The sequence below is a fragment of the Gadus macrocephalus genome, chromosome 15 (genome assembly GCF_031168955.1).
Source record: "Gadus macrocephalus chromosome 15, ASM3116895v1".
Taxonomy (NCBI): domain Eukaryota; kingdom Metazoa; phylum Chordata; class Actinopteri; order Gadiformes; family Gadidae; genus Gadus; species Gadus macrocephalus.
Window position 1 is genome coordinate 4,400,866 of NC_082396.1, and position 25,715 is coordinate 4,426,580.

At 48.9% G+C, this 25,715-nt stretch overlaps 1 protein-coding gene and 1 long non-coding RNA gene across 2 annotated transcripts in view; one reads left to right on the plus strand and one right to left on the minus strand.

Moving 5' to 3' along the window:
* The window catches only part of sptlc3 (serine palmitoyltransferase, long chain base subunit 3), a 290,563-nt gene that overhangs the window by 226 nt on the left and 264,622 nt on the right, over nt 1-25,715 (minus strand). The window lies entirely within an intron of this gene.
* Nucleotides 23,723-25,715, plus strand: part of LOC132473310 (uncharacterized) — a 143,862-nt gene continuing 141,869 nt past the window's right edge. The window contains exon 1 of the long non-coding RNA XR_009529310.1: nt 23,723-23,755. This is a non-coding gene — a long non-coding RNA (uncharacterized LOC132473310). The remainder of the gene's footprint in view (nt 23,756-25,715) is intronic.

A 25,715-nucleotide genomic window follows, 5' to 3' on the forward strand; every position in this document is an offset into this window, starting at 1 on the left:
TGCGCGAGGCGGTCCCCAGCCAACCCGGCTGCGAATGGAGAGACCCCCACTGGCTCTTGGAAGGCATGCCAGTGGGCGCCCGTTAGTTCTGCCGGAGCGCTCAACACACTGGCCTCCTCCTGAGTTGTCGCTCCCGCTGCCAAATGAGGTGTTAGCCGAGGGTACTCAGACTGTGAACCTGTTGGGTGGAGAGGGCCCGGTCCCGTGTGAGTGGATTACAGCTGGTCCGCCGCAGTGCCGGCAACATCTCAATGTTTTTAAAACGTCCGCCCCTGACCCACATAGCCGCGCGTGCGCCCCTGACACGCACGCACGCCCCTGACACGCACGCACGCACGCCCCTGACACGCACGCACGCACGCCCCTGACACGCACGCACGCACGCACGCACGCACGCACGCACGCACGCACGCACGCACGCCACGCACGCACCACGCACACACGCACCCACGCACCCACGCACAAACGGACGGATCAATGCGTAGCTGTGAGGCAATTTCCGTTACAGACGCAGATCACACGCAATTTGCAATGAGCTACAATTTAGCTGTGCTAACACCAAGTTTTTTATTTATTTTTTTTGCCCCTGTTGTTTTTTTTCCCTCGTTCACCGGGGTGACATAGGCATTTGAAGACAGCGTTTCTCATTAGCTTGCCAGAGTTTGCTCACCACTTAACAAGCTTTTTTGTTTGTCGCGCGCGCTTGCAGGTGTGTGTCTTTCAGTTCACAGTGGCCACGGTGAAATTGGCTGTGTGACGGTAATTACTAATTTAGCTAAAGTGCTGGGAAAACAAACAGAGCAGAGCAAAGCTGCAGCAATCGTGTGACGCCGTCTCTCTCCAGCTGCCTAAAACCCCAATCTGCTCAGGTAATTCACCTCAAAACCCATTGATTCCAGGCGGCCGATTGAATTTCAATGCATTTGTGAAGAGGGAACGGTGTAAAAAAAAAAAAAAAAGAGAAAAGCACTCCCATGGATTGGCAACCAGATGCTCGCTCAAAGTGACAGGTGATAAGTGCTTTGGCGAGCTTTAAGTCATTCCTTTATGCATGTTTAGCTCTTTGTTGCTGCCTGTCATTAAAATCCCCATCTTTCTTTCTATCCTTGTCGTGCGTCGAGCCTGTGCGACGGCGTCTCAGACAGAGTAAGTGCTGTTCCCCCTCAAAAGCACCTGTGACCTTTCAGACGGAGTGTTAAACCTTTTTTAACAAAGATTCCCTCTCTGTCTTTTTCGTCTGTAAAATCTAAATTGAATACGCTGCGTCGCCGCCGCCTGAGATGCACAGAAATAACCCCTCTATAACTGGCATGTTCCAGTGGTGAGAAGCACTTACCCTCCCAGCAGCTGTGGTGGGAATGGATTTTGATCTTTCAGGTAGCGGTATCATATGGGAAGATCACAATTTATTCCATCTGGAGCCTCTACCTGCTTGGCCAGCTTGGATTAAAATAACGACAACAACAACCACGATAAAGATATGTATGTTCGGTTGCAATTTTCTCACCATTACGACGTTGCAACCATAGCAATCGTACCAGCCTCCTCAACCACCACCTAACTAATAATTTACAAGGCAGTTTTATTGCGAGTTGTCATGATGACCTGGATGAATAGCTATATCTTACCTCCCTCTCCCAATTTTATGCATTGCTTTTCAGAAAAACGCATCCTTAATTCACAGCTTTTCCGGGCTTTTATTTACTGCGCTGCGTTCGGTTGCAGCCCCCTTTTATCACTGCAACGTTACAGCTTTACTGTTTGGCGCCTACATGTGTCTCACTCTTGCCTGGGGTTTATCGCATGTGGAACATGCAGGGCCTTATCATAAACCGCTGCATGCTTTTATTGGAATGCAGAGCCTGGCGAGCGCGGCTCCTCTCGTGGAAGACGAGGCTGCCCAGAGATAAGACGCGGTCGGGGCAAATAGAGAGACACTGGGTAATGAATGCAACCTTTGAGGGTGGAGAGGCTCTCGTCTTCAAAAGGCTAACGTGACTTTTCGTATGTACTCAGTCAAATGTGCTCCCCTTGTGCTCATAAACCATCCCCTTCCCCTCCACGGTTATCGGCAGTTTCCTAGGCCGAAACACGGTCTCTGCCATGACGGCGTCGTCGAGATTCTCCGCTGAATTCGACGGTCGCCTTTCGACACTGTATTTACCGTGGTAACGGGTGGGCGCTGCGATGCATGCAGAGCAGCCGGGGTCCTGCGCTTAACCCCGTTGTGTTATGTATTGTGAGGGCCGTCTAATTGGCATCCGCGGCGGAATCCCTGTGCACACTATAAGTACTGCTGCCATGGCCCCCGGGGGGGTCAAAGGGCGGGCGTCGGGGAGATTTGCATTAAGAGCCACGCCATAGTGCATTTTTTTTAAAACCAAACCCGGTTTCGTTTCTTTAAATCTGCCGAGGCACTTCAGACCATCACACGATTCCTCCTCCTTTCGCACTGACTGGCCTTCAGTCCCCCTTCATTTATTCCCTCTTCTCACTTCATTTCACTGTATCTGCCTGTCACCCGCACGGATTAGGGATTGTCTAAGCGTTTTTGGTTCTCACTCGCCGGGGCGGACCAATCACATCGCTTCAAATCTCTGCAGAGCGGCGGCGGCTCAGGGCACTGTCTCACAGCCCAAACTGATGGCAATCAGTAAATTGCTGTTGCTAAAGTGTGATGGCCATGCATTAGTAATGGGTTTGTGATCATAACCCCCGGGCCTGGAGAACGGGGGGGGGGGGGGGGGGGTGGAGGGAGGACTAAGCCTATTGTCTCTGCGGACACTAGCAGAGGGAAAAGACAGCGCGGCCGACTGTTCTAGCTCGGCGAGCTAGGTTGAATCTTCCCGATCCAGCGGCCTAATCCTCTCCCTGTTCCCAGGCTAGCACTTGTTCATTCAAGCAGCTGGGCTCTTTCCTTCCTGCTGTGTGTCGACCCAGGGCTGCATCATTAGCTAAGGCTCATTCCTACCTTCCCTTTAGAGGCTAATGAAGGCACCATTGCTCTTTTTAGGAAAATGCACAGCTTTGAATAGCGTTACGTCTTAGGCTACTGGGCTGTAAAACTCTAATACCACCATCTTAAGGGTTTCTAATCCTCCAGAGCAAAGACCCAGACAAATTGTGATGAGGCGGCCTGTGCATGTATCTCAACTAGTTCTCCAAAAGTATTCTGGTAGCCAGCCATTATTAAGGAGAGCATTAAACATGTGTAAAGTTCCCACAACGGCGGCCTATGATTCACGTTCTGCAGCTGTATTGTGATATCAATTCTGGTTCTTGTGGTACGAACACACACATATATATAAAACATATATATATAAAATATATATATATTATTTTTTTCCATTGGATGACTTCAGATGTAGTTAACTTTAGTTAGAATTATTATATTGTGTAAAAAATGTACCTTGCCTCTAAACCCATGAGTCTGGTGGTTTTCTTATTAGTGGTTGTGGTTGTATTATTAGTCTTTTTAAAGATTTTACTACGTTAGCCAACATTGGATTCCTCCAAGAACGAAAGTACCAAAACTATGGCCTTGGAGTTTGTTACAGCATAAAGTCTAGAGCTTTCAAAGACTCATTACATCCTTAATTCTAATTTACCACAACACATTTATATTGTTTTGGATGGAGGCCAGACTTCCTCTAAACTAATCTGTTAAAAAGGGATTAAGTCCTGCAAAAACCGGCTCACACAACTTTCCTTCCTCTATCTAAGGGTTAGTTGTTGTCCTGTTGGTTGCTGGTGTTCTGGAAGTCAGTCTGTCTCTGCAGTTCCTTCATCACATCCCATCAGATTCGGTCTCATTTGGATGGATGGTTATCTTAATCGTGGTGAAAATGAAAAGTGGAGTACAGTACATGCTGCCACTCTTCTGGAGTAAAGAGTTTCTGTTTCCTTAAAATTGGATTATCGGGCATCTCTGCTCTTTGCAAAATGATACTCCTTAAAGGGGGGGGGGGGGGGGGGGGGGGGGGGGGGGGGGGGGCACAGCTCATGGAGAACCATGGGGCCATTCATTTGTTAAGGCTATGCCTATGATCCACGGTGTGCTATGCACTCTTCGGGTGTGATGGTGGTCGGTTTGTTGTAATCCAGGTTGAAATACTACTAGCTCACTTCTCGAACTGCATGCAATTATTTACACTGGCTGCCTGGTTAAAATTGAAAGTTGTTTATAATACACAGTTTGATACAAAGTACATTTATGTTACTGCTTTGGGCTCAATTCTTAATGTAAACATTAATTTGCTTTATAATGCAGCAGGTGAGAGGGTTTCTTGTCCAATTTTACAGCATCGAATAGAAGATTAAATCGATTCCAGACCTTGTGAATCAGAATTGAATCGTTTTGTGAAACCAGTGGCGTTACCCAGCCCTAATAACCATTAACTGAGGGCCACTCACACTAGGGCCGTTTGCCTGTTCCGTGCTGCAGGAAGATTCAGCACGATTCCCCCCCTCCCCACCCCCCCCCGCTGGCCCATGGTCACACTGCTCCCAAGGGCCATGGCCTGGGCACGATTGCTCCTTCAAACATACGTGATCACGTCGTAATACGATAAATACATCATCGCCAAGCGTGGTGTCCAGCTGCGACTGAATGCTGTCGTCGGCCCAAATTTCAAGTAAACACTCGACTTCACTATCGCACCAACGTAAACCCACTCGTGAACTGCTTGCCGCCATTGTTTAAAATCATTGTTGTGGGGAAGAAGGGCATGGACCTATAAAGAAAGAAGGGTCGCGCAAGGACTACGTCATCCAGCTCACGTTGCGTATCCGCGCGTGTCATCTCATTAGCATCTGTACTTTGGCCACGGCACACCTCTCCCAAGTGTGCCGTGGCCAAGGGGCTTTTCCGTGCTGGAATACGGATGGAGTGGTCACACTAGCCAAACGTTCTAGACTTTAGTATGCAAATGAGCTCGGGCACGGGGCCGTGGCCCTAGTGTGAGGGCCACGGCCATTGTAACTCGTCAAACTTCTGCTCTATGACTCTATCACCAGGATCCTCGCTGCATGCTTTAGTGACGTGTTGAGCGCTTCTGTCCAACACCGGTCACTTCTTCATCTATAGTTGAAGGGGTTCTTGGGAGCGAGCCCAGCTGTAAACAGTGTAGCCTGGTCGTATTGTAAACATCCTGTTGTGCCCACTTCACATCGTGGCCCGTAGCGTGTTTGTGTAATGTAATCAGTAGGTAAATAAGCCGGGCTGACTGCACAGGTGGCCTGCAGAAATAGACACGCAATTAATTGAAAATACTATGACAGGGCCATTTTTTTATTTCATTGCTAGCTGGTAGCCGTGCCACATACACTCCGCGTAGCACAGAGGCCCCGTAGTGGCAATCATTACAGGATCAGCTCGCAGAAGGAATAGCAGGAAATAACCAGTAGAGATGTTTTTTGATGATGCCAATTGCCTTATTTGAAAGCCATTCATCTTGGGTCATGCGTCACCGTGGAAACAAACACAACCCGTTTCCATGAGACGAGAACGTCAACCAAATTATGTCAATAACCATTTGCGTATCTCTTACGATGTGCAATGTGATTCCTTTAACCGGTGGTACTTGATATGATGTTATAATCCCAGCCCTATATGAAAGGAAGCGGGAATATAATCAGTTCACCATGTTACTCTGGCAAAGGAAAATCTAATTTGGATGTTATGGAAAGAGTGGCAAGCCATTTCACCCGACGAATTGGAAATAAAATACAGCTAATGATGTAACTCTTGGCGGAAGAAACAAGTAGATTCCTTGTCAATAAAAAGGAATCGGATCAACACATTAACGAGTATGATTCATCTGAGATTTTACAACTGTTTATTCAAAGTTGTATACTTTGATTGAATAGCCTCCTACTACGCCTTTGTACCAAATAAAGACATCATAAGTTAAAGACCGTCATAAATCAAAGTTTCCATATTCCCTTCTTTGCATTTCTTTATGTTAAATATATGTTTCGATTTTGTCTCAATGGAACCCACACCAATAGGGGTGGTTCTCTATTCCCCTCAGGCAATAGATAAACACATTGCCTTTACATGTTTGTCAAAGTGACATTTATATTTATGTCTGTTGTGTTTAGGCCCATTTTTAATATCCGTATCTCCGGGTAATGATGAATGTGTGAATGTCTTTATGGGATATTAAAGACTTCCTGACTCCTAACACATTCAACATCTAACTGGACAAGCCGATGAAACGGGGGAAATAAACCAGCATGCTTTGTTGTCCTACTTTTCCACATTGTCATCATGATTTTCCGAAGCAATTAATCTCTACGGAAATAATTGAGCTGCTGCCGCAGGAGGTCTGCGGCGGTGACACCTCTCGCCCGCGATAACGTTGCACAGAGTCGGGGAAATGCGTGAGCTGATGTCTTGTCTCGCTGTTAATTAGGCCCAGCAACACAACTTCTTTGTCGAGTCCCTCTCTGATCCACCTGATTCTAATGCTAAACAGAGTCAAGTTTGTTATGGGTCTCACCCAGTGACAAATAACTGTTGTTTTTAGGTGTAAAGAGGTTTATGTTCACAGTTGGTGTAAAGTATAATTTTTTGAAGATATTGACTTATCTGTTCTATCATTGCACTTTGTGATTTTGGGCTATCATTCCTTCTTGAATTGAGTATGCTATAAATAATAGACTTTATATAATATTTTCATTCCTGGCAATATATAAGAAAGGATTAGCGAAATCCTGAATATGTGTCGAGCATATTAAATAATTGTAGCTGTCTTTAAAGCCTTGTAAAAACCAGGCGAAAAATACAAGTGAAAACACTAATTTAATTATGTCTTTCTTTTGATTAGCAAAATGAATATTGATCTTGTAAAATCTGTGGTGGGACATAATGCCCATAGACATTCTAGTTGAAATAGATTTTCACTTGAGTGAAAACTCAATATTATATGTCTGTGTGCTTTCCTGTTTGTTGTCGGTCTGCTTTCCTGTGTGTTTGTCTTTCTACGTGTGTGCGTGTATTGTGTCTGCGTGTGCTTGTGTACTCTTTCTAATTGGATGAGAAGCAGTCTCGCCGCATGCAACTGAAGAGCTTCGGAAAAGAACGCAACAAAACAATGGACGCATTAAGTATCTGCACATATCAAAGTTTCCAACAAATAACCCTCCGACGTGCAGCAGCAACAAAAAATGGATGAGCAAAGCGAGAAGTAGAGAAGTGGAGAAGCAGAGAAGCAGAGAAGTGTTTCCCTGAGCCTGACCGATGTCTGGCCTCCTTCTGATCACATTGTCAAAAGTGAACATCCTTCCTTGTTCGTCCTAAATAAATCACTGTTTTCCTTACGAGGCAGCCCATTTCCTGGCGGCCTGCCCCTCTCCTTCCTGTGCTCCCGCAGCAGAGGGAGCAGCAGCCGCGGTGTGTTTCCGCGGGACCTCCAGACCTTATAGCTTATAACACTGCAGTGCTGAGTTCAGGCCAGCAGCAAATCGGATTAGCCCGACGCGTTATTAGATCAGGCCTGGTGCGGCCTGCGTCCGTGCACACGTCTACATGCGGTAGTTAATAGTAGGGAGTCACTGGTTATTCCCGCTCACAGTCACCGACGTAATGAGTCGACGTCGTTAAAATGCAAAGAACTTAGCCTCTGCCTGTGATGCGCGCGTTAAACCCCCCCCCCCCCCCGTTAAAGACACCTTTTGGAGCTGTTAGGTTACCTTGAATAGAGCGCTGGGACGTGGGGGGACAGTGGGGGGATGGCGCTCGGGGGGGGGGGACGGGGCTCCGGCACCGGGACCGGCGCGCCCATAAAGCCCAGATGGGCAGCGGTGCATGGGCCCCGCTGTTCCCCGGCGCGGATGCACCCAACCTGTTCCGGGGCCTCGGCAGATGCTGCTCTTTAGAGGAGAGTTGTGACATTAACGGCGGTAAGTGCTTGCCTTTACAGCTGTTCCGGGGGCCGTTTCTTCTTTTAATTGGGAAACGGAGAGAGATCATCGGTTACGTTAGTGGAGGAGGGGGACACCAGTCCGTGCGGGGTTCGTATCACCGACCCCCGGGGGGGGCCCCGCGCGGCTTCTGCGGTGCGTATCTCTGGGCTGTGCGCTTAGCATCGTCCTACCGCCGTAATCAGCCTCCCGCCCGGAGGATCGGCCCCAAGCTGGACGGCCTCAATGGCGGGGGGGGGGGCCCCCGCAGAGAGGGCCCTTTAGAGTGCCGCGTTTACTCGCCGCCTGTTTGCCTCCGTCATTGTGTTTGTTTCCTCTGCTGTGTGTCTATGTAATGTGTGTTTGTGTGTTTATGTGTGTGTTTGCTTGGGTCTTTGTGTCTTTTGTTCTGGATGTGTGCCTGCGTGACTCAAACAAACACGACGCCAACGTCGTTTTGTTGTTCAAGTATTTAAACAATTTAGAGAAAACAAATGCAGCCACCCCCCCCCCCCCCCCCTCCCCCCTCATGTTTACTGACTCCCCCTCTCCTTTAAGTGTTCCTCCTTCTCTTTTACTGCACCATGCGGCCCCCCCCCCCCCCCCCCCGTCCAGTCTAGACTGTACGGCCGTAACCCAACCCTGGAGCCCGGCCAACGGTGACGTATCGTGTATTTTCAGGAGACAATCCCTTTATTTATATCTGAGTTGAACATCCCCCCAGAGGCATACCGCCGCCGCCGCTGGAGATTACGGATCTGCAATCCGAGCGGCCGCCATGATTGACACGAGGCTGCCACTCGATTCAAACTTGATTAGGCCCAAATTGAGGAATGAATGCAGTGCCTCTTTCGGTCTGGGAGCGGGGGGGGGCCAGGCGCGGGGGGGGGGGGGGGGGGGGGGGGGGGCAGCTCAGTCCGTGCCGCAGTTGCTCCGAGGAGATTGCGGGAAGACTGCCAAGAAGACGATGCGTTTATGACCTTAAATTGCATCACAGGTCGGCCGTTCTGAGCAGGGTTCATCAGAGCCGAGTTTACAGCGAGCCTCTTCCTCCATCGGAAACAAATAAAGAAAGAAATAGAAATAGCAGGGACATCTGATCCCATTAGTGCAGGAGGTGCCCGGGCCAGACCTTTACGACAGAGAGGTACGTGCACTAGCCGGCCCCAGCTAACTACCGCTCCACCAGTGGAGGGAAACACTGCCCAGAAGGCCAATGAATTTCGGCTGATCCATTTCACTTAAGTGTGCAGGTTAATCCGGCACTACTTGCATTGCTCTTGAGTTTCCGCCTCTGCTGTCTGCGGTCTGGATCTACTTGACTCGCTGTCAACCCCATCCCCCCCCCCCACCCCATCCCCCTTGCCCTCCCCTCCTCCTGCATTCTTTCCTCGTCTTTCCATCTTTTCGTTTAACACCCCTCTCTCTCTCATGTGTCTATCCCTCTACAGAACCGCAGAGTCAGGCCGAACACAAGGCTCTTACTGTGTGATGTGGCGGTGGCGGGGCCAACCACTGATCTAATCTAGCTACACTGCTAAAGCCTTGTGTTTATCAACTGTATCGCACAGGATCTGTGGAGGCGTGGGGTGGAGGGGTGTTGGGGGGGGGGGGGGGGGGGGTGTTGGGGGGGGGGGGTGGATCCGTGCAGGTTCGGCTCGCGGGTCTGCAGTCGGAGTCGGTGCCGTCGACAGGCTCTCACTCCTACTACCGATAGCCTCCGAATTGATTGCGGCACAGATGGGAAGCGAGCATTTAAAGCGCATCCACCGGCACGGGCGTCCAAGAAGAGACAGTCGCTTTCCTTTTTGGCACATTCGTAAATATGATTTAACTGCCAGCGCCCGCAGCAGCAATAATGCTTATTTTGCCACACCGGGTTTATTCAATAAGTCAAGCTGGCAGCCGCTGATGTCACGATCAAGATGTATCTGCCCTTGCTCTGAAATATGGAGCAGGGGAATGCGGTCTAACATGGTTAACACCAGGGCGTGAGAAGGCATTGAGCAGCTAAATAACCAACGCTTATCAGCGTGTTTTTAAGAGGCCCATTTCCAAAGTGCAAGGCTCACGCAGGCACTTCTCCAGAAAGCTTTCCTACAAAATATTATTTTGCCAAACGTTGTCCAACCCGCTTTGTTACTGGCTTGCTGAGGTTCTGACCGGCGGCCATGTTTCTGTGCACGTACGTGGTGCGGGTGGTTTAGTGGGGTTGTAGCAAGAGCGAGAGATAAACCAATTAAACACTTTTGAGAGCAGAACTGCAGTCCGGCCTCATAAATGATGAATGTGGTGAGAGCACCAGGAGAGAAGAGCTTTTGCTTTTACTGTCGACTGCTCGGTAATTATAACTTCCACAGATTCTCACAAAGTTTCTGTGCTGCGTTGGGGCGCTGCCTTAATCCACACTGTGTCACATTCTCTGGGTGTATTCAGGGCAAAAAGCTCAAAGAGCCTAATCTGATGCCAAATCTGAATTTAGCGTGGAGAGGATTGTTATTATGCTCTGAATAGATCTCCCGCTCTCAGCATTTAATTAAAAGGATTGAGAGGATCTGTAGTCTTGCATTTCCTCAATCTCAGGAGTCCATTTTTTTTTTCTGTCGTGCTGTTCAAGACAGCAAATCAATTAAGTTTGAATGTAGACAGAGAAATCTATGTTTAGTAATCAAAATCCTTTGCGTAAGCTTTTGATCTACTCTCAAATAAACATTTGACATTTTTAGTTGACATTTTACAAGGCTGTGGCAGGCATCCCATGATGCACCTGGACCGACTGATACCGACGAGCCATTAACCCTAGACTACCACTGTCCCTGCTGCCTATGCCGTTTAGCCCCTGAATCCATCTCTACGTCCCGATCCAATTACAGTTTAATCACATCCCATATGCATTGAGCCATCTGCGACTTGAGTGTGTTCACATATCACCTCCGCTCCTTTGACAAGACCGCATTAAGACGTTACCTCGCCGTGTAGAGAGCAAAACATCCGCTATTAGCGGTCATCCTGACCTTCCCTTTTCCTCTTATGGCTCCCCACAAAGATTCCTCAGATCTTCATTGACAAAGAATATAACACAACATGTGGAGGAAATGGATGTTGTTTTTTGTCTGATGTTGTCATCGTCTTATGTCTTGTGTGGTGTTGTGTTTTTGCGTCGGTAACAGCGACCTGTCCGAGCTCCTACTCCCCCGGTCTGCTAGTGACAGGAGAGGCCAACAGAGGTTAATTCTGCGGGGGAAAGGAGACGTCGCCACAGGGAGGAAGCCAATGCATTTCAAATGACGTGTCCTTGGGATGCGAGGTTATTACAAGGTGCCGCTCTCGTCCCGGTAAGAAAGATACGTCTACTGAAAGGGGTGTTTAGGACGGCGTTGTGTGCTGGCTTTGTACGGGTTGCCGTAGCCAGTGTGCTTGCCCTTTGACCCTGTCGGTTGGAGGAATTTACTAACTTCCATTGACTCTCTAGAAATTCATAGTATTGCGAAGACTAGGGACAGATGCTTTCAGATTTTTACTACTTATATAGTTGTAAAAGTAGTATAGTATAGAAGTTGATTAAACACAAAAAATGGTCTCCTTTCATTCCACCACTGTCCTTCCTGTTTGTTGTCTCCATCCTCTCTCCATATCTGCTGTCTTTTCAGCACATACTAATGGCCTCCTCTCATCCTGCCAGATGTCTCAATTAGCCTAATGTGTAGGGTAGACAGGGACTTACTTACCGAAAACTCCACACCCAGTAACCATGGGAACACTTTAGCGTGATGTCGACAGGAAATGGCCCAACAAGGGCATCGGACTGCGCTAATGTGTACTCATTTATTTTCCTCTTTATTAAAAAAATGACCTGCCTTCCGGTCGTTATTACGCTGCCTTTGGCCAGAGTGAGAGGTGTACAGAAATACAGGGACAGAGAGAGACGGCCATTCCTATAGTCCAGTCCCTTTTGATTTGTGGAGCCCTTTTAACGCAGTTACTTGCCAAAGGACTTCAGAGGAAACATCAAAACACTATGCGGTCCAAAGCTCATTGAAATTGCAAGAGTAGGGACCTTGAGAACTCCGGGCTATAGAGCTACTTTCTCTACGTTTTGTTGCTTGAATGGCGGACGTTTTGGAAAAACAGAAGTGAAGGAAACCATCACGTCTTCTCCTCCCTCCTTCCTCCTCATTGAGCTTGAAGCAAAGTTCTGATTTCAAGGGCGATAGCTCCTTGTTCCCTCAAAACGTAATCCTGACAGAGGTTTGATAAAGAAACGGCGTCATTGTTAAAACTGGGCTTTGATGGGCGCTCTTATTTCCTTCACGGCCGGCCCTATGTGTTATTTCTTTGTGGTAGACCTCCTTTTCATCTACACATCAGTGGGAAAAGCTCTTTGTTGTCTTGAACCTTTTCCGACTTTCTATCTAAACAAACGACGAGCATATCCTAGTAATGCCAGTGCGAGGCTGTGTGCTGAAACGACGTGCTTAGATGCTAGCCTGTTACATATGCTGCATCAAGCCGCGATGCAGGATCCGGAATTAACAAAGTGAGTTTGTTTCCACAATCACTGCTGTAGTTGATCCATGCCCTAGGCTAGCTCTCCCCTCAGTAGCTCTTGCTATCGATCAGAATTGATACACCGCCACACATGTCCGTCCCCAAATTTGGGTTTGCTTTGTTTATTTTTCTGTTTTAGATGTTTACTCCGGCTTTTCAATTTTTTTAAACGCTTTGGTAATACGCAGGCTGTTTTCGCCATCACACTTCTCGTTCACGGAGGGGGATCCTTCTGATGGAATAATTGAGCGAGGTGAGATAGTCGTAGGATGTGTACAATGAGAAACAACAAGCTGATTGAGGGCCTCACACAGCACCGCTTTATCGTTACACACCTGATGTGAAACAGTGTGACGGCTCGCAACAATTAAATTGACATAAACAAATTACTCCCGAAGCAAGACGTGGGGGTAATCACATCGGCGCGATTGGGTAAAGGGACTTGGGAGGATCTCACTGAAATGTAAACACTATGGAAAGCTTTCTGCTATTCAACCGCTTTCGAAAGTGGACTGCCAACGCGATGTCTGCGAGCAGAATTCGCTGCTGTTTTGTTGATGCAGCACATTTTTACCCTTTTTTGAACACCTTCCACCACAGGAATAAACACAATGTAAAATACAGAGCAGAATATGACAAAAAATAAATGGGTTAGGGTGTTTGTCCTCTTATGCATCTGCATGAATGCACAGATTGAGTCACTAAGAAAACACATGCTTGTTTGAGCTGAAGTAAATGTCGGCTCGTACGCTGACACTATAGCAGCGATGTTGCTCAATGGCTCAGAACATCACATCTGCTGCTGCTGCTGTGGAATGGGGCTTCTATTTTAGATGAGCACACTGCTCACAGCGACTCCCATCTTCTACTGTATCATCAAGGTAGAACGGGGGAACCTTGAACAGGCAAACACAAACACAAGGACGCTAGTCAGCGAGTAAAGCTGAAAACGTGCCCGGGGTTGTTCAATGTTTAGTTTCGTAATGCATTTCCATGCCGTGCTGTGTTAAATGTATCAGACCACAGCCTTGAGTGAATTCCTTTTTGAAATGTATGTTAATGAATACACACATCCTTGTGCAACACTAATAGACATGTTTAAAGGAGACGGAGCCTGTGCATGCACGCACACTCCACTTTGGGCTATTATGGTAAACGGGCGGTGTGCAGTTAGGGGAAGGGGGTCTTTGAGGTGCAAAAATCTGTTTGTCTCCACTTCAAAGTTGACGTAATGACGAACTCTTTCAAAGTGAAGACATTGCATTAGGATCCAAGCGATTGCAAACAATGTTAATATTAATGCAGGTGTATGATTATTTATGAAGTAAGCTCTTCAACTGAGCTGTGTCTGCCTATCGTTGTTGTGCATACAAACCCTCGTTGTGTACACTTGCATATCGAGCGGTCTAGACTGGGCAAAACATTTTCATTTCCTAGACTTGGAAAAACATTTTCCTTGAGACTTTTCAACGTCTTATTTGATGGCGTTTTCCTCTCTGCCCCGGGTGCAGCGATGTGTTATTGGAAGGCCCCCACGACTGCTGCTAATGGTTCTCTCTAGTGTTTAATATCATGTTTGAAATACCCTAGGGTTAACGCGGCAGCGCCTCACTCCAGCAGCAGCACGCTGGTACTGCGACTCCGTCGATTCCGCCTCTCCCCTCTGCCACAGAAGCGGTGGGCGTCTGGCTTTTGTTTTCCACACGTTTCCCGGGTCTCTCCTCCCGGAGGCTTCGGTGACAAAAGATTCGCTCCAAGATAGAGCGACGAGCATAACTTCGGAGATTACTTTGTGGGCTTGTGCGATGTATCTGGCTGAATTCTTGCAGGTGGCATCCTCCTTTATTAATTGTGTTTCGCCGTGTGGATTCTGAGACTGTCTGTTACGGGTATAGGCCCAGGACCGGGGGGGGGTAGGGAACGCCGGGAGCCAGGGATCTCAGCACATATCACCTTAATGCTAACACCGCCGTGATTAAATACACACCATGGTGGGAATAGACTCCTCTTAAGTGCTGTGTAAGTGCATTTAGCAGAGGAAGTAAGAGAAGTCCAAATGCATTTAGTTGTTACAAAAAAAAGGAAGAGACAATGCATTTGTCTTTGGATGTAATGGTCTTCCACTTTGCACCCGTGCACTTTGTAGTCTGTGACTCTCTCTCTCGGTCATGTTTTGAAACTGTTACTTCAGAGGACTTTTTAAAGCTAATGCTTTAAGAAAAAAGGCCGACGCTCCGGCTCCATCTGTGATGCTCCTCCACGTGGAAAAATCCAATCCGTTTTGTGATTATTGGGTCTGGGGAGGGACTGCCTTTCTGCCCGGCGCCTAACTATTCTGGGGCAGGGGACCTTGACAGCCCTGAGGTACCAGGCAGGGCATCCATTGCCACACCCCCTAGGCCTCGCCACCGGCAGGACATGGCCTGCATTAACGCTGGGGCCGATAGAATCTGAAATGCAAGCAAATAAACCAACGGTAGTGGAAAGTTCCTGGCTTTAAACCCCACTGAGAGCCAGGCTGACGTTCTTTTGAAGTGCGGTTCACCTATAATCTTCAGACTTTTCTTCAGATGGTGATGGTGACTGTTTGAGTGTTGCGGTGGTGTTGAAAAAAGATTTAAAGGCAGCTCTTTTAGCACGTTTAGGGACTCGTCTGTTAGAATAACAGTGTTTTGCGTCTTGATGGCTGTTGTTGTTGATTCGTTGTGTTGGGGTACTAATGGCAGGAAATGTGACAGACCTTAATTTTGTTTCCCCACTGCATGATGCTAATTAGTTTCACTCGTTTCATTTAAATAGGACCTTGTTTTTTATTTTATTCCTTCGCGTGTTTTCATAAGAGCAATGGAGTATTTTATGGTACAAGGACACTTTTCGGCTTATGACAACACATCACATTTGTGATAAAAAATTATAATAAAGAAAGCAAAAAGTTTGGGGAATGGGGCGATAGAGTTTGGTCTAATGAACCCTGCTACAACAACTGTTATGCTGCTGCTCTTGTATCCTTGACACTTTGTGTTTGATTTTTGTTAATAAGCTGTCCGTTTAAGTTTAGAACACATTCGTTAAATAACTACATGGTGAGAAACCGGTCCCCCCACATCAAACGCTCGGCGCAAAACGCCACTGGAGGAACTACAGATTTACATGGCCCATATTGGCCGTGACAGCCTGAGTTATTTCTTTATTTATCTATTATTGTCTTGTCATTTCTCTAAGCCCCCTCCCAGTCCTAGAATTAGGCGGGGTCGACCAGATGCAGGTAGATGTATATTTATGAGGGGAGGGGGGGAGGGGGGGGAGGGGGGGTGGCGGTGAGTTCCTGAGCGAGAACAGTGCATTTTTGGAAGGTGACCTTGGAAGAGATAAGCTAAGCCAAGTGATGAAAGAGAGAGTGTATGTGTGTGTGTGTGTTCGGTGTGTGTTTGGTGTGCGAGTGTGTGCTAGCGCGCGCCCGCGCATGTGTGTGTGTGTCTGTGTCTGTTTCGGTGTCTGTGTGTTCGATGTGTGTGTGTGTGTGTGTGTGTGTGTGCGCGTGCATCCACTCGTGCAAGTGTGTGTATGTTGGCGAGTGTGTGTATGTGGGGGGCCTCTTCGGGCTGGCTCATTAATGTGGATTTGAAGGTCAGGTAATTACAACAATAGATGTGTGGGGCTGTCTGTGGCGGCTGGTATTGTTGCTTTGTTATGAAGGTGACGGGGCCTGCAGAGCACAAGGGATTAATCACTATGACACCCTTGTTCCGTTGTCATCTTCACACATCCAGACGCGCCCGGGCCCGTTCAAACTCGGCCCAACCGGGCCTCCGCGATATTAATACATATAGGAATTAATCAGCGCCCCTCGTCTCATCCGCGCCGCTGCTCCGACATGTGTCGTTATCCACGTGTCATGTGCGGCTGGCTGCCGCTTTATATGCGGCTGGCTGCCGCATATAAAGGGGGGTGGTCTCCACCAGGGGAAAGTATTCAGATTGTTTGCTATGCAATGTTTTGTCGGGGTCAAGAAGTCGTTGGCGTTCCGCTATCTGTTTGCTGATAGCGTGGTAGACATGGCTCCACACACCGTTAATGGATGATCTGATCAGGTCCGAGCCCAGGCAAACCAAATATGTACTAAGTCGTTTACATATTGTCGTGACTTGTGAGGGATTTGACCCCCCGGGGAAAGGTTCTGGGTTTGCAGCCCCCAGTCCACTTGTAAGCCCCTGTGAGCATTCTGTGCTCATAACCCCTACCTTAATCACTCATCTGTATGCATCCTGTATGTACCTTCCCTGGAAGTGTCTTTGGGCGAAAGTGTTTCTTCATCGACTAAATAATCGGCCGATCACCAATCGGTTATCAATAGTCATTTTCAGCATCATTTTGCGGACTCTCGTAAAATGGCGTCCTGGCTTGAAGCCAAGAGTAGGAGCTACTTCAGAGTTGTTGTTTTTGCCTCATATGGACATACAAATATAGGGATCCTCACGGCACCTATAGCGATCCCCTCTGGGGACTGTTTTTATGTCCTCTGGACCTTAAGTTGCAGTTTCTAGAGATTGGGGGGGGGGAGAGAGAGGCGAGGGAGAGAGGGAGAGGAGGGGAGGCTGTTTCTGCTGTCCTACCTCCTGGAGATTTACAGTGTGGGAGACTCGCAGGGGGGGGGGGGGGTAGCGGGGGAGTGTGTGTTATGACGCTGACACCAGAGTGGAGTAGCCATTGGGAAGTCTCACCCCCTCCACCAACCCTCCCAACCGCCCGCCCCCCCCCGGCCCTGTGGAACACAAGAGGCCATAAAGTACTGACCCGCCAAACAGAATTATCAGGCTGGCCAGCGTGTGTAGGGGAGGGCCGCATGCATTTTTAATGGTCCACAAATAAGAAGCAGTGTGGTCTTGGCTTCCCTCAACCACCCCCCCTCCCCCCCCTCCTTGCCTCCCCTCCTCGTGCCCCATAAACGTTGAGTTATTGAAGTTGGGCTTCTTCTATCTGTGTGTTTTTCCGCAGCCGGCGAAGTCGCTACCGTTAACCGGGAGAACTGGATCGATTTGACACTGAGGGGCACCAACGCCAGAGAGACTCCGCCTCTCTTTGCTAGCCCCCCCCCCCCCCCCCCCTCCCGTGGGTGATTTATCGCTGGGATTACGCTCGTATCTGTATGCACATAGTATTCTGTATACTATAGTGTATGTGCGCGTGCGTGTGTGTGCGTGTGTGTTTTGTGTTTAATTACCCATAATGCACTCGCTCTTTAGTCATAACCGGGGGTTACATTAAGGTTTATTGTTGAGCCAAAGAAGAGGAAGGTGTGTAGAGGAGGCTCTTCATCAGTCTCAGTCTCACTCCACACAGTTTGTCCTGTGGACACTCAAACCAAATCCTACTTGTCGAGCAAACATCAAAAGAAATTCCACATATTGTTAGCCTCATAATTGCCTTAGTCTTATTTTAAGGTTCATCTTGTATTTAGCATAAAAACGCAGCAAATAGATGACTTAGGGAGATAGTGATAATGGAATATAAAAAGCACCCTGATTGGCTTAGGGTCTAGCCAATGAGGCACAGTGAATCAGCAGCGTTAGGCGAGTAGAGTTAGGTAAGATCTCACAATTTGGCAAAAATTATAGTTAAGACTTTAGTCACACCTATTGGTGGGAAAATATATTGTGTATATTGTTGCATGCATAAGAGCTGTATCTGTTTGTGTGTGTCTATATATAGTAAGTGCCGGCATATCAAAACCACTCCAACAGTGTATAATGTCTCTAAACGGTAGCCCTACCGCGTGCCTTCACTTCCCTCGTCCTGTGCAGTTAGCTTGGCCCCGGCATCCATCTGAACCCACCTTCCTGAACGCCGGCGAGCTGATGTTTTAAAAGCAGCAGTGTACGGCAGTAATGACATTTGCTGATCTGAAGTAGCCGGAGCAGCTATCGAACTCGCTATCCAAGTGCAGACTGTCGCTATCGCAATTAATTTGACCGTGATATATTAGCTCGAGAACACAACTAAAGTGCCCTAAGATGTCCCCCTCGACCACTGCCCTTATGTTGTGGCAGTGCCGGCCTTTGTTACTTTGAAAAATGGCAACTATTTTAAAACCGAGTGGGCAGCTCGGACCACCATTCAACACTTGTTATCGTGAGGTTTTTATTGCGCGCTCTGTGCCCCTTTCCATAGTCCACCAGTCCCAACAATACCCTTCTATTAACACCAGAGCTTAGTGAGACTCCCAGTGAAAGGTGGACCAGGGTAGGGCGAGCGTGTCACCAATGGCGCATATTAAAAGGGTGCAGGCACGCTCGTGTGAGAGCAGGAGGTAGACAGTGCCGCCCCCCCCCCCCCCCCCCCGCCTCTCCGGGGTTGTGTGGATTCGCTTTAGTGCTCCCCCCCCCCCCCCCCCCCCCCCCCCACACACACACCTCCCGGCTCCACTTCCCTCCCTCAACCATCTCACCAACCCCCATAGCACATAACACCATATACACACAGACAGACGCACACAACAGACACAGACACACACATATACAGTCTACCACAATCGAGCATCTTCATGTACGTTTTGCATATATACCATAGGAGCTGAGGGCGAGAGAGCGACGGAAGCGAGAGAGAGGAGACGGAGATAGAGAGAAGGGATAAATCATTTCCAACTCAGTGTTTTTACGTCTGGGTCCGGCCCAGCCGTAGCGGTATGCTAATCCGCTACCACGACCTGCCCCTGCCTCCATTATCGATATCCGCTGGCGGCGGTAAAACCCACGGCGAGGTTCTCCCCCTCATGGGGTGTATTGTCTGCGGGCGTGTATGAGGTAAACCCGGGGCGGGCGGAGGTGTGGGTGGGTGGGTGGGTGGGTGGGTGGGTGGGTGGGTGGGGAGGGGGGTGCGGGCGGAGTTGAAAGGGCAGACAGGAAGTGGGTGTTCCTCCCCACAGTGACAGTGCGGGCATGTGTGAGACGGAGCAGCCTAACCGCGTGGCTCAACGCTTGCTAATGACCTGCCAGCTCTCCCTGCAGGCGGCCAGGGGACCGCTTCCGCCGAGATTTACGACCTGCTTTGCGGTTACCTCTGGGACGGCTGGCAGAGGCAGTCCTCCGCAGCCCAAAGTCACCGTCTGCGTGGAGCCAACGTCCGTCCGGCTGGCCGCCGCCTTGCCTTGTCTTTTTTTTACTGCAGCATCAGATATATCTATAAAAAAACTGTGCAAAATAAATGACAATAAAATAAAAAATGGTGTGTAAAGGAATAAAAGTAAATAAATAAATAAGCGCCGCTACGGCACGGGATTCCTGAGGTGTTTTGTTGCGGCTGATGTGATTGTTTTGCCCTTGAAAGAATATAAAATATATATAGTAAAAAAAGCAAAATGGCTCCCTGAGGGGTGGCTGGCAGCACGCCGTGTTCCAGGATGTCTTTTATCACTCTCTCTTCCGGCGTCTCGTAGTTGACAAAGATCCCCCCCCCAAAAAAAATGGTGCTAATCAGACATTTTGAAAAGTCTACCCGTAAGCGCGAGCACTCGAGCCCCTGTGGAAGAAAAGGCAGCGATGCTCCGATAACACTAATTGCGGTCTAACGACTCTACGACGGGCCGAGAACGTGTTGATCCATTACAACACAGCCGTACGGCGCCCGGGGCGCGCGCAAACAGTGGGAAGAGCTACTTTATAATTAATACAACACCATATAAAATATGCATTACAGTGTGGATGTGGTCAAATATGGATTCCTGTTTTAATTCTTTTCCCCAAGATAATTAAAGTGCTTTGCAGGCAAGTCCCGGCGCGTGAACTGTAAGCGTGCCACCAGACTAATGCTGCTAGAGATTGGATGTTGGATGGTGCGTTTCCTCTCTAGTTTGTCTCTTCCTGCTTGCTTTGGGAGATTGTGTGTGTGTGTGTGTGTGTGTGTGTGTGTGTGTGTGTGTGTGTGTGTGTGTGTGTGTGTGTGTGTGTGTGTGTGTGTGTGTGTGTGTGTGTGTGTGTGTGTGTGTGTGTGTGTGTGTGTGTGTGCCCATCCACGGAGAGACAGTAACGTCTCCCCCGGTGTGGGGTTTCTGGAGGCTGGGTTTAGCGACTCCGGAGGTAAATGATATTCCGCGCCACGCAAGTCGCAGCGTCTCTGCGTTGCACCCCCGACGATAACGTGATGAAGGATGAACGCTCTCAGAGATATTATGAAATCATCGAGTAAGCAAGTGCTCCAGGGGTTGGGCGGTTGTGGTGGAGGGGGAAAGGGATGGTGAAGGCACGCAAAACAGCTCTGAGGAGACTCTCTCCGCTCTTAAGGCATTCCCCGCTAATACGACTTCAACGACTTCAACGCACAGAGACGGTTTCCAACCGCACACACGTCAAGACGCAGCGCCATGTGTGAAGGAGGTTCCTCTGAAGTTTTTGTGGTGGTGGAGGTGGTGATGGAGGTGGTGATGGAGGTGGAGGTGGTGGCGGAGACGGAGGCGGTAGAAGGATTAGAGAGCACGTCGGCAATACTCTCTCAGACCCACTGACACATTGACAACCGCACTCCGACTGACGCACGCACACACTGACACGTTGACAACCGCACTCCGACTGATGCACACACACACTGACACACACACATCAAAAACCACAGCTGAGGCAACTGCTGATAACACTCCCCCCTCCCCCTCCAACCCTCCAGCATGACGTGGTCACATGGTTAGAGCGCACACACACACACACACACACACACACACACACACACACACACACACACACACACACACACACACACACACACACACACACACACACACACACACACACACACACACGCCCTCCTTACTCCCCACACAAAGACCGGGCGTCAAGCTGATTAGCGTGCGCCTCGCCCACACCTGATTAGGTGGGGGGCTAATGACGCGGCCCCCTCAGGTATCTACAGAGTGTCAGATAATTAAACCCCAGCGCCTTCCAGTGGCGCGGCGACGGGGGGAAAGCGGGAGGCCGCTCGCTGAGCCTCCAGCGCGGGTAGTGGAGGCTGCCTCAACGCCGCTGCCCCACCTGGGAGGTTGCAGCTGGTTGAGTCACCACAGTGAGCCCTGCCCCTCCACACAGCCACCGTGGCAGACTCTCTCACAGCGAGCGCGAGAGCAGGCTTCGCTTTCAACCTGGTGTTGTCAGCGGCTCGTTTATTGAAACAGAAAAAGAGCAGTGTGCTTTTTTGGGGTGTTTTGCAGGGGAGTGTGCTTTTCCGTTTTGCTACATTTATTCACTTTTAAAAAATAATGAGCACCGCGTCTCCCAACCCCGACCCAGAGATAGCAGACTCTTCCAGGGCTGCTCGCGTTGTCTTTTTCCCTGTGTGCCCTGCCTGCACCGCCGCCCGATGGAGATGGCTGACAGATTGCAAACGCTGAGCAAACCGCGGCTTGAAAAGCGCAAACAACTCATTCATCCCCGGGAAAAAACCTGGAAAGGTGCTATTGTAAACACGCCGGTGAAGTGAGCACTCTTGTTTGTGCCGGGGCCCCTTTTGTCTGCGCGTGCCGGGGCCCGCCGCGCGCGCTAAAAGCCCTCGATGAAACGCGACATTCCGCCGTTGAAGCGGCGTCCCCTTGTGTGGCGGCGGGCGCCCACTCTCGTGCGTGCCGTGCCGTGACAACAGAGCGGCTGCGGCGGGGCTAATGGGGCCGGGGATGAGACGGAAGGAAGTGGCCGCCGCCTCGTGAAAGTCCTTTTGAGAACTCGAATCAGAAGGAATGAGGCATCACCTAATTGGCACCTTTTTTTTCTTTTTTTTTTTTTGCATACTTTATTTTTAACCACACGTTGAATAATTGTTGGCATGGCTCGCGCACATGTGCAGACCTATGCAAAGGCGCACAGACGCATGTACGCAGGCACGCACACACGCATGCACAAACGACTGTAGATACGCACCACAGACACACGCATGTGCACTTACACACACTTACACACACTTACACACACTTACACACACACACACACACACACACACACACACACACACACACACACACACACACACACACACACACACACACACACACACACACACACACACACACACAGAGAGAGCCACACACACACACTGGGTCTCCTTCGGCCCTGATTTGGCGTCCTCCCGGGAATCAAGTGTGGATGAATAGCGTTGGCTGATAACGCCGTGGTCGGTGGCGTTGAAACATCATTAAAGGCACCGTGCGGCTCTCTCCCCCCCTTCCTCCATCGATTGCGTCGACTGTCTTCAAACCCGTCTGAAAGTGTTCCGAACAACAGGACGTATGTGAACGCCCTCTAAGCCTCTCTCGCTGCGTCTTACGAAGCAGTCGGGTCTCGAACTGACATCGTTTTCGACTCGGCTCTTGATGATAATCCCTGTGTTTTTTTCCGTGCTCCACGTGGAACTCCAAATAGATTCCACGTGGTGGTGGTGAAAAGAATAAATAGTAAAGGAGCGCGAGTTGAAAGGATGAGGCAAATTCAGGCTATAATCTCTGGGTTTGTCGGACTTAATTGTCCCCACAGCCCGCTGCAGATAAAAACAGTACGTCCTGTTCTAGTTTTATTTTTTTTTGCTTTGAGAAAAATAAAAGATCCTATTTGTCACGCAGGTGACTTTGCCTTGGGTGTCTTCGGAACATCGTTACTTAATGCCCTCGCCTCAATCTCCCATTCGGGCTGCATGCCGTTTTATAATGCGGCACGCTTCGTCTGGGCCTGGGATGAGGCGCTGGGTTTTATCTGCTACATATTTTGTGTGCTTGCGAGTGTCTAAGACTCAAAGACACTTTAATTGTTTTTAATGGGCCGCCTGTTTTACACTGAGCCACTGCCAAGACAGAGAACTGCCAGGTCAGAATAACTGAAGCAAGAATTACTAACTCCTCCATAACTACTTCCAATTAAATTAGAAACATTCACTTCAAAATGTCGCCCCTGAACTCAACCCAAAGATAGTCAGAGTAATTTAGAATGCGTTTGCATTAAACTTGCGACTTCTGACAAACACCTGCAGTGCTACAAAAAAATTCATGAGGAAACACACACGCACACACACACACACACACACACACACACACACACACACACACACACACACACACACACACACACACACACACACACACACATATACACAACCGCTGCAATTAGTTTTCCCTGGTTATCTATTAATTGGGACTTTCTGAATGTATATATTTATTCTTTCCCCTGACTGTATATTCTTTGTTTCTTTTCTCCCATCATTCTGTATTTGTACATAACAATCTAATGTGTATTTTTCCTTTTATTTTCAGCCAACTCCAGTCTACTCGGAGGGGGAGGTGGTGAGTGGATTCTACTTTCTATTCCTGGATAATAACGCAATAACGTGTTCATTCCAACAGCATTAAAGCTATAAAACACACACACAGCATCATCACATGTTGTCCAATGGTGGACCTGCGTTGCATTATGGGTAAACGACCGCTACCGTACCTTAACCATCGTCATCGCTTAAATGGGACACGGACGGTGGGGCCTTCACGGACGGCGATTGCCTCGTCGCGACCTTGCATTGTGCGCCGTTCCAAGATATGGTCATTACTTTGCCGGTCTGCCAGGGAGCGTTATTATCAAAGTGTCTGGGGTAAACCTGAGGCAGCCGACCGCGGCGCAGGCCTAATGGCCAGGGGAACCCCTGCTAGAATGCCCCGGCTCCGGAATCTGTCTCTCACAGGGACAGGGTTGAAGTAATCATTCTGCAGAACAGCGGAAGTCCACTTCAGTGGTGGGGTGCTCTCGTTTCAGACTCCAGCGTGTGTGTGGGAGTCTGGGTGTGTGGTTGGGTGTGTCTGTGTGTGTACGTGTGTGTGTGTGGGGTCGTGGGAGTGGGCATGTGTGTGCACATACGTTCATGTATAGTTGATGATGAGATGGGCAAATTATGTCACGGTTAACCACATCTTTCCGGTCGGTATTGGTTTGAATGTGCAGAGAAAACCTTTGGAATGCATTTTTCAGAAGAAAAACGAGTATCCACGAAAATAGAACACATTAATAATGTATTCTATGTAAATATCTGCTTCAAAATGATTACTTTTGGCTATTAGCTTTGATTTCAGTTGCCATTTCTTGCAATGTTAATGATTATGCATTTATACCACAACATTTCCCTTACCTCCTTTCGCTATTTCTTTCTCTACTTCTTTTTCGTTGCATCAAAATAAACGATCACGCATTTATACCATGATCAGAATGGATTTATTTCCCTTCTTTCCTTCCTCTCTTGAATTATTTATTTATGTTGCAACACCTCCTAGTACATTCATTACACTCATTTATTCAGTTGGAAACCAAACAGGTACGAAACATTAAAAAAACCCTGTTGTGAACCAAGGGTAACAAAGAGCCCACTACAAAGAGACTCTAGCGCGTCTACACACAAGTTGTCCCCCCTCCCCCCCCCCCCCCCCCCTCCAGCGCTATTCAAATCCAATCATGCTCGCCAAAGTGGCCGTTGAGCTACGCTACGGGCGGCCTTACCATCGAAGAGGGCTGGAATGTCAGCGAGGCGTCGAGATGCTTATCGCTGACATAGAGAGGCCCTCCGAGCACTAATCACAGGCCCCCATGGAACCTGTCTGATTGAGGTCAGGGACGGTATCGTGCGCCGGCGAGTGTGCGAGTTGCCCGGAGCCTCTCAGCGCAGAGTACCTGCCCCGTGATGTCGTCGTGATGTACATAACGTCGCCGCGCTGTCCCCCCCCCCCCCTCGCCTGAGTGGCGTCTCTCAGCGTCCCGGTCGCCCTCTTATTGTTGATTTGCCGCACACACAGAAACACAAGAAGCAATTTTCGCAGCCATTATGTTTTCATGATTGTTATTTTGTGTTACATTGCCTTTCTTACAGCTGTCTGAAAGCGCCCCACCCCAATTGATGATTACAGCATGCTGGGGGATACACACACACACACACAGACGCCGACGCGCACATACACAAACACACACACACACACACACACACACACACAAGGTGACACAAGCAAACACACTAAATATATTCATACCGCACATTGTTAAATACTTGCTTCTGATTGGTCAATAACAATCCATGGGCGTGCATTATTTTTCAATTTCGTGACGCCTCTGCCTTTATTACTATCATTCAAATCAACATGCTGCAAATTCAATATAGAAAACAGTTTTTTTTCCCTCGACTCGGGCTGCGGTAAGCAGCCTCGTCTCCACCCCACCGCCCGACGTACATTGTTTTCCAATAACGGTGACTCCCGGTGGTAGTGTATT